This window comes from Pseudochaenichthys georgianus, chromosome 9 (genome assembly GCF_902827115.2).
Source record: "Pseudochaenichthys georgianus chromosome 9, fPseGeo1.2, whole genome shotgun sequence".
Lineage (NCBI taxonomy): Eukaryota > Metazoa > Chordata > Actinopteri > Perciformes > Channichthyidae > Pseudochaenichthys > Pseudochaenichthys georgianus.
The window spans coordinates 18,623,155-18,636,132 of record NC_047511.1 but is presented as its reverse complement, the minus strand read 5'-3'; positions in this window follow the sequence as shown (position 1 = coordinate 18,636,132).

Below are 12,978 nucleotides of genomic sequence, written 5' to 3'. Positions count from 1 at the left end.
ATTGTCGAACCTCAGATTGAGGAGGAACAATGCGGATTCCGTCCTGGTCGTGGAACGACGGATCAGCTTTTTACTCTTGCAAGGATCCTGGAGGGGCCTGGGAGTACGCGTATCCGGTCTACATGTGGTTTGTAGACTTGGAGAAGGCGTATGACCGAGTTCCCAGGGAGTTACTGTGGGAGGTGTTGCGGGAGTATGGGGTGAGGGGGTCTCTACTCAGGGCCATCCAATCTCTGTACTCCCAAAGCGAGAGCTGTGTCCGGGTCCTCGGCAGTAAGTCGGACCCATTTCCGGTGAGGGTTGGCCTCCGCCAGGGCTGCGCTTTGTCACCAATCCTGTTTGTAATATACATGGGTCGGATTTCGAGGCGTAGTCGCGGGGGAGGGGGTCTGCAGTTCGGTGGACTAAGGATTGCACCACTGCTTTTTGCAGATGATGTGGTTCTAATGGCTTCATCGGTATGCGACCTTCAGCACTTACTGGATCGGTTCGCAACCGAGTGTGAAGCGGCTGGGATGAGGATCAGCACCTCCAAATCTGAGGCTATGGTTCTCAGCAGGAAACCGATGGACTGTCCACTCCAAGTAGGGAATGAGTCCTTGCCCCAAGTGAAGGAGTTCAAGTATCTCGGGGTCTTGTTCTCGAGTGAGGGAACAATGGAGCGTGAGATGGGCCGGAGAATCGGAGCAGCGGGAGCGGTACTGCAGTCGCTTTACCATACCGTTGTGACGAAAAGGGAGCTGAGCCAGAAGGCAAAGCTCTCTCTCTACCGGGACATTTTTGTTCCTACGCTCACCTATGGTCATGAAGGATGGGTCATGACCGAAAGAACGAGATCGCGGATACAAGCGGCCGAGATGGGTTTTCTCCGCAGGGTGGCTGGTGTCTCCCTTAGGGATAAGGTGAGAAGTTCAGTCATCCGGGAGGGACTTGGAGTTGAACCGCTGTTCCTTCGCGTCGAAAGGAGCCAGTTGAGGTGGTTCGGGCACCTAGTTAGGATGCCACCTGGGCGCCTCCCTAGGGAGGTGTTCCAGGCACGTCCAGCTGGGAAGAGACCAAGGGGTAGACCTAGGACCAGGTGGAGGGATTATATCTCTTCGCTGGCCTGGGAGCACCTTGGGATCCCCCAGTCAAAGCTGGTTGATGTGGCCAGGGAAAAGAAAGTTTGGGGCTCTCTGCTGGAACTCCTACCCCCGCGACCCGACCACGGATAAGCGGGAGAAGATGGATGGATAGATGGATCTTCTTGATATTTTCTATTCTATATTTCTATCGTGCCTTCTACTTCCCCCAATTTTGTATGTAGGCTACTCTTAATATTTAAAGGGTTTCATCAAATAAAACTTATTCAACAACCAAATTCAATAATGTGCTTTAACCACTAGGCGGTGCGGGTTAAAAAACCAGTGGTGTAGTTGATAAAACATAATAATATCAAACATAATATGACTATTAGCTTTATTGTGAAATTAAAACGGAACGGTAAAGAAAAATACAGTTTCAGCCTCTCGATTTGAAGCTTCTGCATTGTACCATGAACCTGTATAGACCTGTAACAGTATGAGGGGTTGGAAAGGTAGTTCAGTAAATAATATCTTTAAAAACTACTACAAAAAAGGTGTCCCTTAAAATCAGTAATATCTTTAAAAACTATAAGTCCCTTTCTATCAGCTGTGCACCGTTATGGTGTAAATATAGCCTATCTACCAATTGGATCAAATATAAAAGTCAGCCGAATTAGTGTTGATACTGCAAGGAGACGTATTGTGTGAACATAAATGGAAGATGTTGTTTACTTACTAATATATTTATGATCCACGTCACGTATTCAGTTTTGGCGGCATTTCTTACATTTTGTCAAAAGGTCTTCTGATCAGGACTCTATAAATAAATATCTACGGCAGATATGTAATATTTAATGCAGCCGAACCGTGTATTACAATGCCATTATGTGATGACTTCCAAAGAGAAAAGCAAGAACATAATAAAGTATTATTTTATTTAAAAAAAAAGTTTTTCCGATTTCATATCAAATAAACACCATATCCCTACATGCATTACGGCTAAAACAATCGATGTTTTAGCCTATCAAAACCTCTGAAAAAAGAAAGTTGTCTCGGGAAAAACACAAAAGCATTGTACACGATTTAAACCAATAAATGTTGTATAATTAACAAGGATAAACTGATGTTTTTTAGTTCATGAGTACTGCAGATATCATTGATCATTGGTTTTATTATGAAAACGTCGAGACCGGAAATACTGTTTTCAACCCGTAACTTTACATGGAGGCTGCCGCATACCTCAAATCATCTTCGTAATATCTATCAAACTATAGATCCTACATATCGACTGGACGTGGATTCTAAAAGTACAATATATACTTCTCGATATAAATCTTATCAAAAAGCGTTTTAATGGCCAAACTATCCTACAATTTAGGATTTTACAGAGAGGGTTACTTGTGAATAAACGACCATCTGTAACGTTAGCATTCAATGGGAGCACTAGAGGGTGAAAACTTTAAAACGCAATTATAGGACGTATAAAGCGCTTGTACAAACGACATATTTGTTTTTTTTGTTTTTTGCGGTGTATATATTTAGCACATTTTAACATTATTATATGCTTACCTTTAACCTTTGTGTGCTGTTTGGGTCTGTGGGACCCGTTTTCAGTGTTAACTTCAACACTTTTTAAAATGTTGAAGTTAAATGCATCCATCTGGTGCACTTTGAGCACAAAATGAATTGATGGATACAGCTCTCAACACTCATATGAAGGGAGCTGTATACTTTTCAATAATCCAAACATCTTTAGAATTTGATCACAACCAATAACTAATCATTTCAACTTGTTGATTCTTATCTTATGTTACCTAGTTAGCATTCTTTGTTTTTATTTATGCATATTTTACTAATCACTCCCCTTTGAAACAGTTTTTTTTTTTACTGTCCTATAGTACACATTGGAATGATTTCTTACTTTATTTTGTACAACTAGGCTATATTAAATAGATAAAGGTGTTCTCTCTCTAGCTCTCTCGCTCTCTCTCTGTCTCGCTTGCTCACAGAGGCTGTGTGCTCCTCCTTCGCGATGACGGCTTGCGTTAAAAAATAATAATAATATAAACATAGGTCTATTTGTAAAGTGGGGGGACACAATGAAGTGGTGAGATGCCGCTCCACATTTATTTTCTTCCCGACTGCAACGCTGTTGTGTGTGTGTGTGTGTGTGTGTGTGTGTGTGTGTGTGTGTGTGTGTGTGTGTGTGTGTGTGTGTGTGTGTGTGTGTGTGTGTGTGTGTGTGTGTGTGTGTGTGTGTGTGTGTGTGTGTGTGTGTGTGTGTGTCTGCGTGCGTGCGTGCGTGCGTGCGTGTGTGTGTGTGTGTGTCCGGCTGTAACAGTCCACTAACGCCTGCGAGGACCCAGGTTCGATTCCGGCCTGAGGTCCAAAACATATATTTTAAAAAATAAAATAATAATCTCCCGTTCATCGCGTCCATTCGCGACCCACCTATCACATCTCTGCTCCCCACCAGTGGGGCGCGTCCCACACTTTGAGAAACGCTGGCTTATAGATTCCACGGCAAAATAAATAATTTATACATCGTTTCAGTACTCTACATGAACAACAGTTTCTTTGCAATATAGGCTCTGTTTGTACTTCGGTTGAAAAGTGTGTTCTGCTTTCTCTCATATCTCCCCTTGTTTGTCTTTGTATGACAATATGTGACTTATTTTTTACTTTTACTCTATTATAGCTTTGCCTCTTTGTATTGGCACATCTGATTTTGTATTCACCTCCTGAAACCATTTTTCCAAAAAATTGAAGTAGCTTGAGGGTTCTGTCACCCTGAGCCTTGGCTGACATTTGTATTGACTTATTATACTGTGTTTAATGGTTTGCAAAATGTCTATTTTCTGTAAGTGCAAAGACAAACAGAAATCATTTGAGCTGTGTGATTATTTGCTGAAGATGAAATGCTAAATTGAATGGACCCTTTGTGCAGGTCTTAGCTCAATGGGCCTCATTTGGATGCCATTATTATTATTATTATTACGTTTAATACGCTCTTTTAGGTATTTTGTCTCTCACCTGCCAAATTGTATTATATTGTGGATATTCCCAGATTGCCGTTTCAACAATGAGATTAATTTTACATTTCATAATCAACCAGTCACTGAAGAAGTGATTTCCATAAACATTGTTCGTAATTAAAATAGAACAGGTGACCTTACCTTTTTTTATCCCATAAAGAAGAAGACGAACATCAATATAATACTTTGAAAATAATACTTTTTCCATTCCCGTAAGGCAGAACACAGAGAAGGCTCTTTGAAGTCGGATGCAATTTTAATTGATATTAACAAAATAAGTGAATTATAGAAAGTAGCACAGCAAGAGTCTGCGCTCAACCAGGCAGTATAAATCATGTGAAAAAACGGATTCATCTCTCCATTATTTGTCAGAACTTTGGCAAAACAATGGCATACAGAAATTAAAGAAATGCAGTCTGCTGAATACACGGGACCTTATTTCGAAAAAATTATGTATTGAAGTAAAGCAAACAGATATTGTTCTAAACTGTATTAAAGTAAACAGGTATTATTTTGAACTGTATTGAAGTGAACATGTATTATTTGGGACTGTTTTAAAGTAATCCTATATATATAAACCTTCTTACTTACACTCCATGACCCAGACACCCTGACACACACACACATACACTTCCTCTCACCCTGACACACGCACAATACACTCCTTGACCTAGATATCAACACACACACACACACACACACACACACACACACACACACACACACACACACACACACACACACACACACACACACACACACACACACACACACACACATACAATTCCTCTCACCAACACACACACATGCTCTTTTCAAGGTTCTTTCTGGGGCCAATATAATCTCAAGCACCAATATATCTGTGTACAATGTTTGATACCAATATATCTGTGTACAATGTTTGATTGTTTGAGAAAGAATAGTTTGTGTGAAACCTTCCTTTGGAAATTAAAGGAGTAGAGTCCGGTGGAAGATAAGAAGTGACTCTCCGCCCCAAATATGTCCATATATACTGTTGTTTATTCATGCCAAATTCCCCCTGTTTCTGACTGGCTGGTCCCGATATCTGTATTGCACGGCAGTAGAGCGGGGAGCCCGGAGTGCTCTGTTACAGGGCACTCTGTATTTTCGTATTGTGTTTTTTTACCATTAAAATCAGATTATTGTTATAACTTTTATGCCGGTGTTTTGAACTCCTTCTTTTATTAATCTGACCAGGCTCATCTAACGGACGGCGCGGAGCAGAGCTGGGCTTTAAGCCACCACTACTGTGTTTGCTCCTACAGAAGTCAATGGAGAGAGAAAGATTATCTTTCGATCCCGTTTGAATTGTGCCACAAATTACACATCTGATGTTTGTCAATTTAAAAGATAATTTTGCAAGTCAAAAAAATAAAAATGTGTCGTAAAACTGTGAAGTAACACATTTGTTTGTGTGAAACGCTGTTGTGACTCGACAGATATGTTAGGTTTAGTTATGTTTTTATTTTGAAAGTAATCTTTCCTGTCATTTCAGATCCCACAGTTCCTGTCTTTGTGTGTTTCCCGCCAGTGAGATTGCTTGGCCCTGCCCTGATTGTTTTCACCTGTGCCCATCCCCCTCACCTATATATAGCCCTGGTGTTTCTCTGTTCCTTTGTCAGTTCGTTATGTTTCATGTCGTGAGCACCCAGGCCTTTTGACTCCTGATACCTACCTTGGGATTTAGACCTTTTGTCAAGTGAGTGTTTGTGTTGCTGTACAACTTTGTTTTGGCTTTTTATCTACTTTCTATTTTTTGTGAAAGTACGATTTAATTTGTGATTAAAGAACATTCTATTTTTGGACATCTGTCTCCGAATCCTGCTTTTGGGTCCTGCGTCCTGTATCTCGGTTCATAATAGTACGAACTGACCTAAATATGGACCCAGCGGATTCAGAGACAGTGAAGATAGCTCTGCGAGCTCAAGGAACAAGACTACACCAGCATGAGGAGCAGCTGGGCGCAATCAACCTGGGGGTGAGGGAACTGACCGGCCGTCAGGAAAACTTTCAAGCCTCAGTCAATACTCAGGTGAATCACCTTGCCGAACAGCTGCACCGTGTCCTCGCTCACCTGGAAGCTGGTTCATCCCCTCAGCACCCTGCTGTTGCTCACACACCTATTGTTCCAGCTGACCATGTGCCACTCCATGCTCCACCGCCTCGTCTGGCATCTCCAGAGCGATTCTCCGGAGATTCCGGTGACTGCCGCCCTTTCATTGTTCATTGTGATCTCCATTATAAATATAACCCTGCTGCATTCCCCACTGATCACTCCAAAGTGGCCTTCATGGTGAGCCACTTAACGGGGAGAGCAGCGGCCTGGGCTACGTCCGAATGGGCGAGAGATTCATCTACCTGTAATTCGCTGGATGTATTTACAGACACTCTCAACAAGGTGTTTAATCGCACGGCTCCTGGAAGGGAGGCAGCCAGAGCAATGATGCAGATTAAGCAGAGTCAGCGCAGAGTATCGGACTATGCCATTGAGTTCAGGACCCTTGCAGCAGATAGTGGCTGGAATTCTGCAGCACTGCTCGACGCCTTTTTGTCTGGTCTTTCGGATTCCATTAAAGACCAGTTAATACCTTTGGACCTCCCAGAAGACTTGGATTCTGTCATTGCACTGGCAGTTCGAATAGACAATAGACTGGCCGAAAGACAAAAAGAAAGGTTCAAGAGTGTGGCACGTCTGCCTCGACACCAAGGGGACACACCAAGCCATCGTCCCGCCTGGAGACCTCCTACCGATACTCCTCCTGAGAGAAGAGTGCTCCCTAGTGTTTCAGAGGAGCCCATGCAGTTGGGTCGGGCTAAGTTGACTCCGGAAGAACGTCTTCGGCGCATTCAGGAGGGCAGGTGTTTTTACTGTGGGGAGCAGGGGCACCTCCTGGCTTCATGTACAGCAAAAGATCGGGCTCATCAGGGACGAGGAGGACCCTGGTGAGCCGACTGTCATCTGGATTCCCTCCTCGTACCTTGACACAGGTACAAGTAAAAAAAGTGTCCATCTAGCCTGGCGTGAATTCAGTCTCTTAGCCTTTTTCATGTATTCGAGGTTCTTATGGTCTGTCCATACCAGGAACGGCTGAGCGGCCCCCTCTAGCCAATGTCTCCACTCCTCCAAGGCTTGTTTCACTGCCAGTAGTTCACGATTTCCCACGTCGTAGTTCCTTTCCGCTGAGGACAACTTACGGGAGAGAAAAGCACAGGGATGGAGCTTATTATCCTTTGCAGCCCGCTGAGAGAGAACTGCCCCCACACCGAGGTTAGAGGCATCCACCTCTACCACGAACTGTCGAAGTGGATCTGGGATGGTGAGGATGGGAGCAGAGGTGAACATCTCCTTTAGAGCTTGAAAAGCATTAGCAGCTTTGGAGTTCCATTCAAACGGGACATGAGGAGAGGTAAGTACATGTAGCGGGGAAGCAATAGAACTGAAATTTCTGATGAAACGCCTATACAAATTTGCAAACCCCAGACACTGCTGTAGTTTTTTCCTGTTGACAGGAACTGGCCACTCGGCCACGGCACTGACCTTGGCAAGGGTCCATCTTTAGTTGACCGGGGGCAATGATGAAACCCAGGAACGATGTGGTTTGGACATGGAACTCGCACTTTTCTCCTGACAACATAACCCACCAGCAGCATGTCCGTCAAGTCCTCGACCGCCTGCTACAGAACCAACTTTATGTTAAAGCAGAGAAGTGCGAGTTCCATGTCCAAACCACATCGTTCCTGGGTTTCATCATTGCCCCCGGTCAACTAAAGATGGACCCTGCCAAGGTCAGTGCCGTGGCCGAGTGGCCAGTTCCTGTCAACAGGAAAAAACTACAGCAGTTTCTGGGGTTTGCAAATTTGTATAGACGTTTCATCAGAAATTTCAGTTCTATTGCTTCCCCGCTACATGTACTTACCTCTCCTCATGTCCCGTTTGAATGGAACTCCAAAGCTGCTAATGCTTTTCAAGCTCTAAAGGAGATGTTCACCTCTGCTCCCATCCTCACCATCCCAGATCCACTTCGACAGTTCGTGGTAGAGGTGGATGCCTCTAACCTCGGTGTGGGGGCAGTTCTCTCTCAGCGGGCTGCAAAGGATAATAAGCTCCATCCCTGTGCTTTTCTCTCCCGTAAGTTGTCCTCAGCGGAAAGGAACTACGACGTGGGAAATCGTGAACTACTGGCAGTTAAACAAGCCTTGGAGGAGTGGAGACATTGGCTAGAGGGGGCCGCTCAGCCGTTCCTGTTATGGACAGACCATAAGAACCTCCAATACATGAAAAAGGCTAAGAGACTGAATTCACGCTAGGCTAGATGGACACTTTTTTTCAGTCATTTTGATTTTACCTTGTCATTTAGACCTGGCTCCCAGAACACCAAGCCAGATGCCTTGTCCCGTCTGTTTGACCCTGAGCCTGCTGCCAAGGAACCAGAACCCATCCTACCACTGAACCGTGTGGTAGGAGCGGTAACTTGGCAGATAGAAAAAGAGGTGCAGCAAGCAAATGTTGAGAGTCCAGCACCTAGTGAGTGTCCGCCTAATAGGCTGTTTGTTACAGTGCCCTTACGCTCCAAGATCATTCACTGGGCTCACACGTCCTTGCTCACTTGTCATCCTGGGATTAGAGGAACCATGTTCGCACTTAAGCAGCGTTTCTGGTGGCCGTCCATGGCTAAAGATGTTGGTGAATATGTGAATGCCTGTCCTGTTTGTGCTTGCAGCAAAACCTCTTCCATGCCTCGGGCTGGGTTGCTGCAGCCGTTGCCCATTCCCCAACGGCCCTGGTCTGACATATCCATGGACTTTGTTACTGGACTCCCGGTGTCTCAAGGTAAGACCACTGTACTAACAGTGGTAGATCGTTTTTCGAAAATGACTCATTTTATTCCATTGACCAAGCTACCCTCGGCCAAGGAAACGGCGGAAATTATGATGGTCAATGTGTTCCGGATACATGGATTTCCCAGGGATATTGTGTCAGACCGGGGCCCACAGTTTGTTTCCAAGTTCTGGAAGGAGTTCCGCAGTCTCATTGGAGCCACCGCTAGCCTCTCCTCTGGGTATCACCCCCAGTCCAACGGACAAACGGAGAGATTAAATCAAGTGTTGGAGACATGTCTGAGGTGCTTGGTGGCTCAGAATCCCTCATCATGGAGCAAGCATCTAACCTGGGTGGAATACGCCCACAATTCTCTTCCTACCTCTGCCACTGGTATGACTCCCTTCCAGTGCGTCTTTGGCTACCAACCACCCGTGTTTGCTGAGACTGAAAAGGAGGTCTTGGTCCTGTCTGCACATGCCCTGGTCAGACGTTGCCATCGCATCTGGGCGGCTGCCCGTCGAACCCTTCTAAGGAGTTCTTCTTCAATGAAAAGGGGGGCTGACCGACACCGCCGGCCAGCTCCAGTGTACCAGCCTGGGCAGAAGGTGTGGTTGTCCACGAAAGATCTACCCCTCCATGTCGCTTCAAGAAAATTAGCCCCCAGGTTTGTTGGTCCCTTTCCAATAACGAAGATCGTGAACCCTGTGTCTGTGCGCCTGCGACTCCCCAGATCCCTGCGGGTCCACCCTACATTCCACGTTGGGAAGATCAAGCCTGTCAAGGAAAGCAGTTTGGTGCCCGCAACTAAACCTCCGCCACCCCCCAGAATGGTTGATGGTGGCCTTGTTTATACAGTAAAGAAACTGCTGGCAGTCCAGAGAAGGGGACGTGGCAGGCAGTTCCTCGTTGACTGGAAAGGCTATGGAGCAGAGAATAGGATGTGGATCCCGTCTCGCTACGTTGTGGATCAGGAGTTGATCAGGGATTTCGACAGGCAACATCCTAATCTGCCTGGGCCGTCAGGAGACGTCCCTAGAGGGGGGGGTAATGTTGTGACTCGACAGATATGTTAGGTTTAGTTATGTTTTTATTTTGAAAGTAATGTTTCCTGTCATTTCAGATCCCACAGTTCCTGTCTTTGTGTGTTTCCCGCCAGTGAGATTGCTTGGCCCTGCCCTGATTGTTTTCACCTGTGCCCATCCCCCTCACCTATATATAGCCCTGGTGTTTCTCTGTTCCTTTGTCAGTCCGTTATGTTTCATGTCGTGAGCACCCAGGCCTTTTGACTCCTGATACCTACCTTGGGATTTAGACCTTTTGTCAAGTGAGTTTTTGTGTTGCTGTACAACTTTGTTTTGGCTTTTTATCTACTTTCTATTTTTTGTGAAAGTACGATTTAATTTGTGATTAAAGAACATTCTATTTTTGGACATCTGTCTCCGAATCCTGCTTTTGGGTCCTGCGTCCTGTATCTCGGTTCATAACAAACGCTCAATGAACTACATCTCTGGTCTCGCAGACTCTCACAACAACACACGTCACCAAGATGGCCGTCACTATTGTCTTGTCAACAAAACGATTGACTACCCTCACTATCACCACAATGAAACATGTCCAGAAGAATGTCATGCAAAGCTGCCTGCATGCCTGCCTTTGATTCTCTCTGAACTGCCTGGTCTTTTTAATGTTTAATGTCAACCATTTGTGCAGATAGCATGAAGTAGAAAATATCGGCGATCACCGATGCTAGCGTTAGCATTTCTCCCCCGGGCTTAAATTGTGTATTATAGAATGATCACACCGGTGACAGTACTCTTCAAAGGGTTCACGAAATATGACTACTACTCTTACTGTTTAACATTTTGGGTTACTTAATGTTACTTCATATTAAGGCTAATAAAAATGACAAGGCTATAATGCTAACTAACGTGCTAGCTACTAGCTAGGTAGCTAACTTGATCCAGCCACTCCTGGTCCTTTCATCAGACGGTGTTACGAATGGGTGAAGCAGGTAGGACTCAAAAGCAGAATAACGAAAAGCAAGCTTTATTAAAGAATAAAGCTGTGGCAGAATCCAAAATATCCAAAGCAGCACAAGGAACACAGACCGTGGAGTAACATGGAGGGGAAACAGACAGAAAGCAGACAGGCAGGAAACGGGGGTGAACACTTTACACAATAAAACAGGAAACCCAAAGACAAGAAAAACACCAACACAGACAAAACTACAAACGTGACATAACCTGAGAATCGTGACAGAACCCCCCCCTCAAGGGACGGATCCCAGACGTCCCAAAAAAAGGTCCAGCAGGGTGGGTGGAGGGGGACCGGAGGGAGGACACATAACTAGGGCCAAGAAAGGGTGGGTGGAGGGGGTCTGGAGGACGGGTCTCGGGCGGACGGCCCGGGAGCAAGGCAGAGACCAAGGACGGGGTCTCGGGCGGAAGGCCCGGGGCAAGGCAGAGACCAAGGAGGGGGTCTCGGGTGGACGGCCTGGGGGCAAGGCAAAGTTCAAAAAGGGGCGAAGGCCACAGCGGGCAAACTCAGGGGGCCGTGCATGAGGGCAAAAGCAGCGGCAGGAAGAGTCAGGGGGCCGGGCTCGAGGACGAAGACCGCGGCACTCAGGGGGCCGGGCTCGAGGGAGAAGACCGCGGCTCTCAGGGGGCCGGGCTCGAGGGCGAAGACCAGACAGCTCCGGAGGCCGGGCAGGACCCGGTGTCGGCGGAACAGGAACCGGAGCCAGTGGGACAGGCTTCGGCAGGATCCCCCACGGAAGAGGACCAGTAGTTGGCAGGACCCCCGGTGAGACAGGTGATGGTGGGGCCTCCAACGGAACAGGACAAGGGGTTGGCAGGACCCCCGGCAGAAGAGTTGTCGGCGGGACCCCCAGAGGAACAGGATATAGGATTGGCAGGACCCCCGGCAGGAGAGCAGTCGGCGGGACCTCCAAAGGCACAGGACATAGGGTTGGCAGGACCCCCGGCAGAAGAGTAGTTGGCAGGACCCCCGGCAGGAGAGCAGACGGTGGGACCTCCAACGGGACGGGACAAAGGGTTGGCAGGACCCCCGGCAGGAGAGTAGTCGGCGGGGCCTCCAACGGCACAGGACATAGGATTGGCAGGACCCCTGGCAGGAGAGTAGACGGCGGGACCTCCAACGAGACAGACATACGATTGGTAGGACCCCCGGCAGAGGAGTAGTCGACGGGGCCTCCAACGGGACAGGACATGGAGTTGGCAGGACCCCCAGCGGAACCTCCAACAGACCAGGACATTGGGTAGGGACTTGAGACGTGACTCGAGAGGGGAACTAGAGACGGAACTCCAGAGGGGACTAAAGGAGAGACTAGAGGAGGAACAAGAGGAGGGACTAGAGGAGGAACTAGAGGAGGGAACTCGAGAGGGGACTTGAGAGGGGAACTAGAGAGGGGACTCGAGGAGGGACTAGAGAGGGGACTAGAGGAGGGACTAGAGGAGGGACCTCGAGAGGGAACTCGAGAGGGGACTGGAGAGGGGACTCGAGAAGTGACTAGAGGAGGGACTAGAGATGGGATTAGGGAATTGACTAGAGGCGGGACTTGAGTAGGGACTAGAGATGGAACTCGAGAGGTGACTCGAGAGGGGACTCGAGAGGGAACTGGAGATGGGACTAGAGAAGGGACTAGAGAAGGGACTAGAGAAGTGACCTGAGGAGGGACTAGGGAAGGGACTAGAGGAGGGACTATGGCAGCTGGGACCAGGACTGGGGCCGGAACCATGGCTGCTGGGGTCAGAACTGGGGCTGTAACCATGGTTGCTGAGGCCGGAACCAGGGCCGGAACCAGGGCCGGAACCATGGCCGCTGGGGCCAGAACTGGGGCCGGAGCCGCTGGAGTACGGGCTGGAATCCTGGCCTTGCATCTTCCAGAGACCTTTTGGAGGCTCTGTGGACCTCCAAACGCCAGACGGGTTCCTGAGAAAAGGTCTGAGGTTGGAACTGGAGCCGCTGGAACCGGAACAGAGGCCTGGACCATGGCTGTGTGGGCCAGGTAATCGAG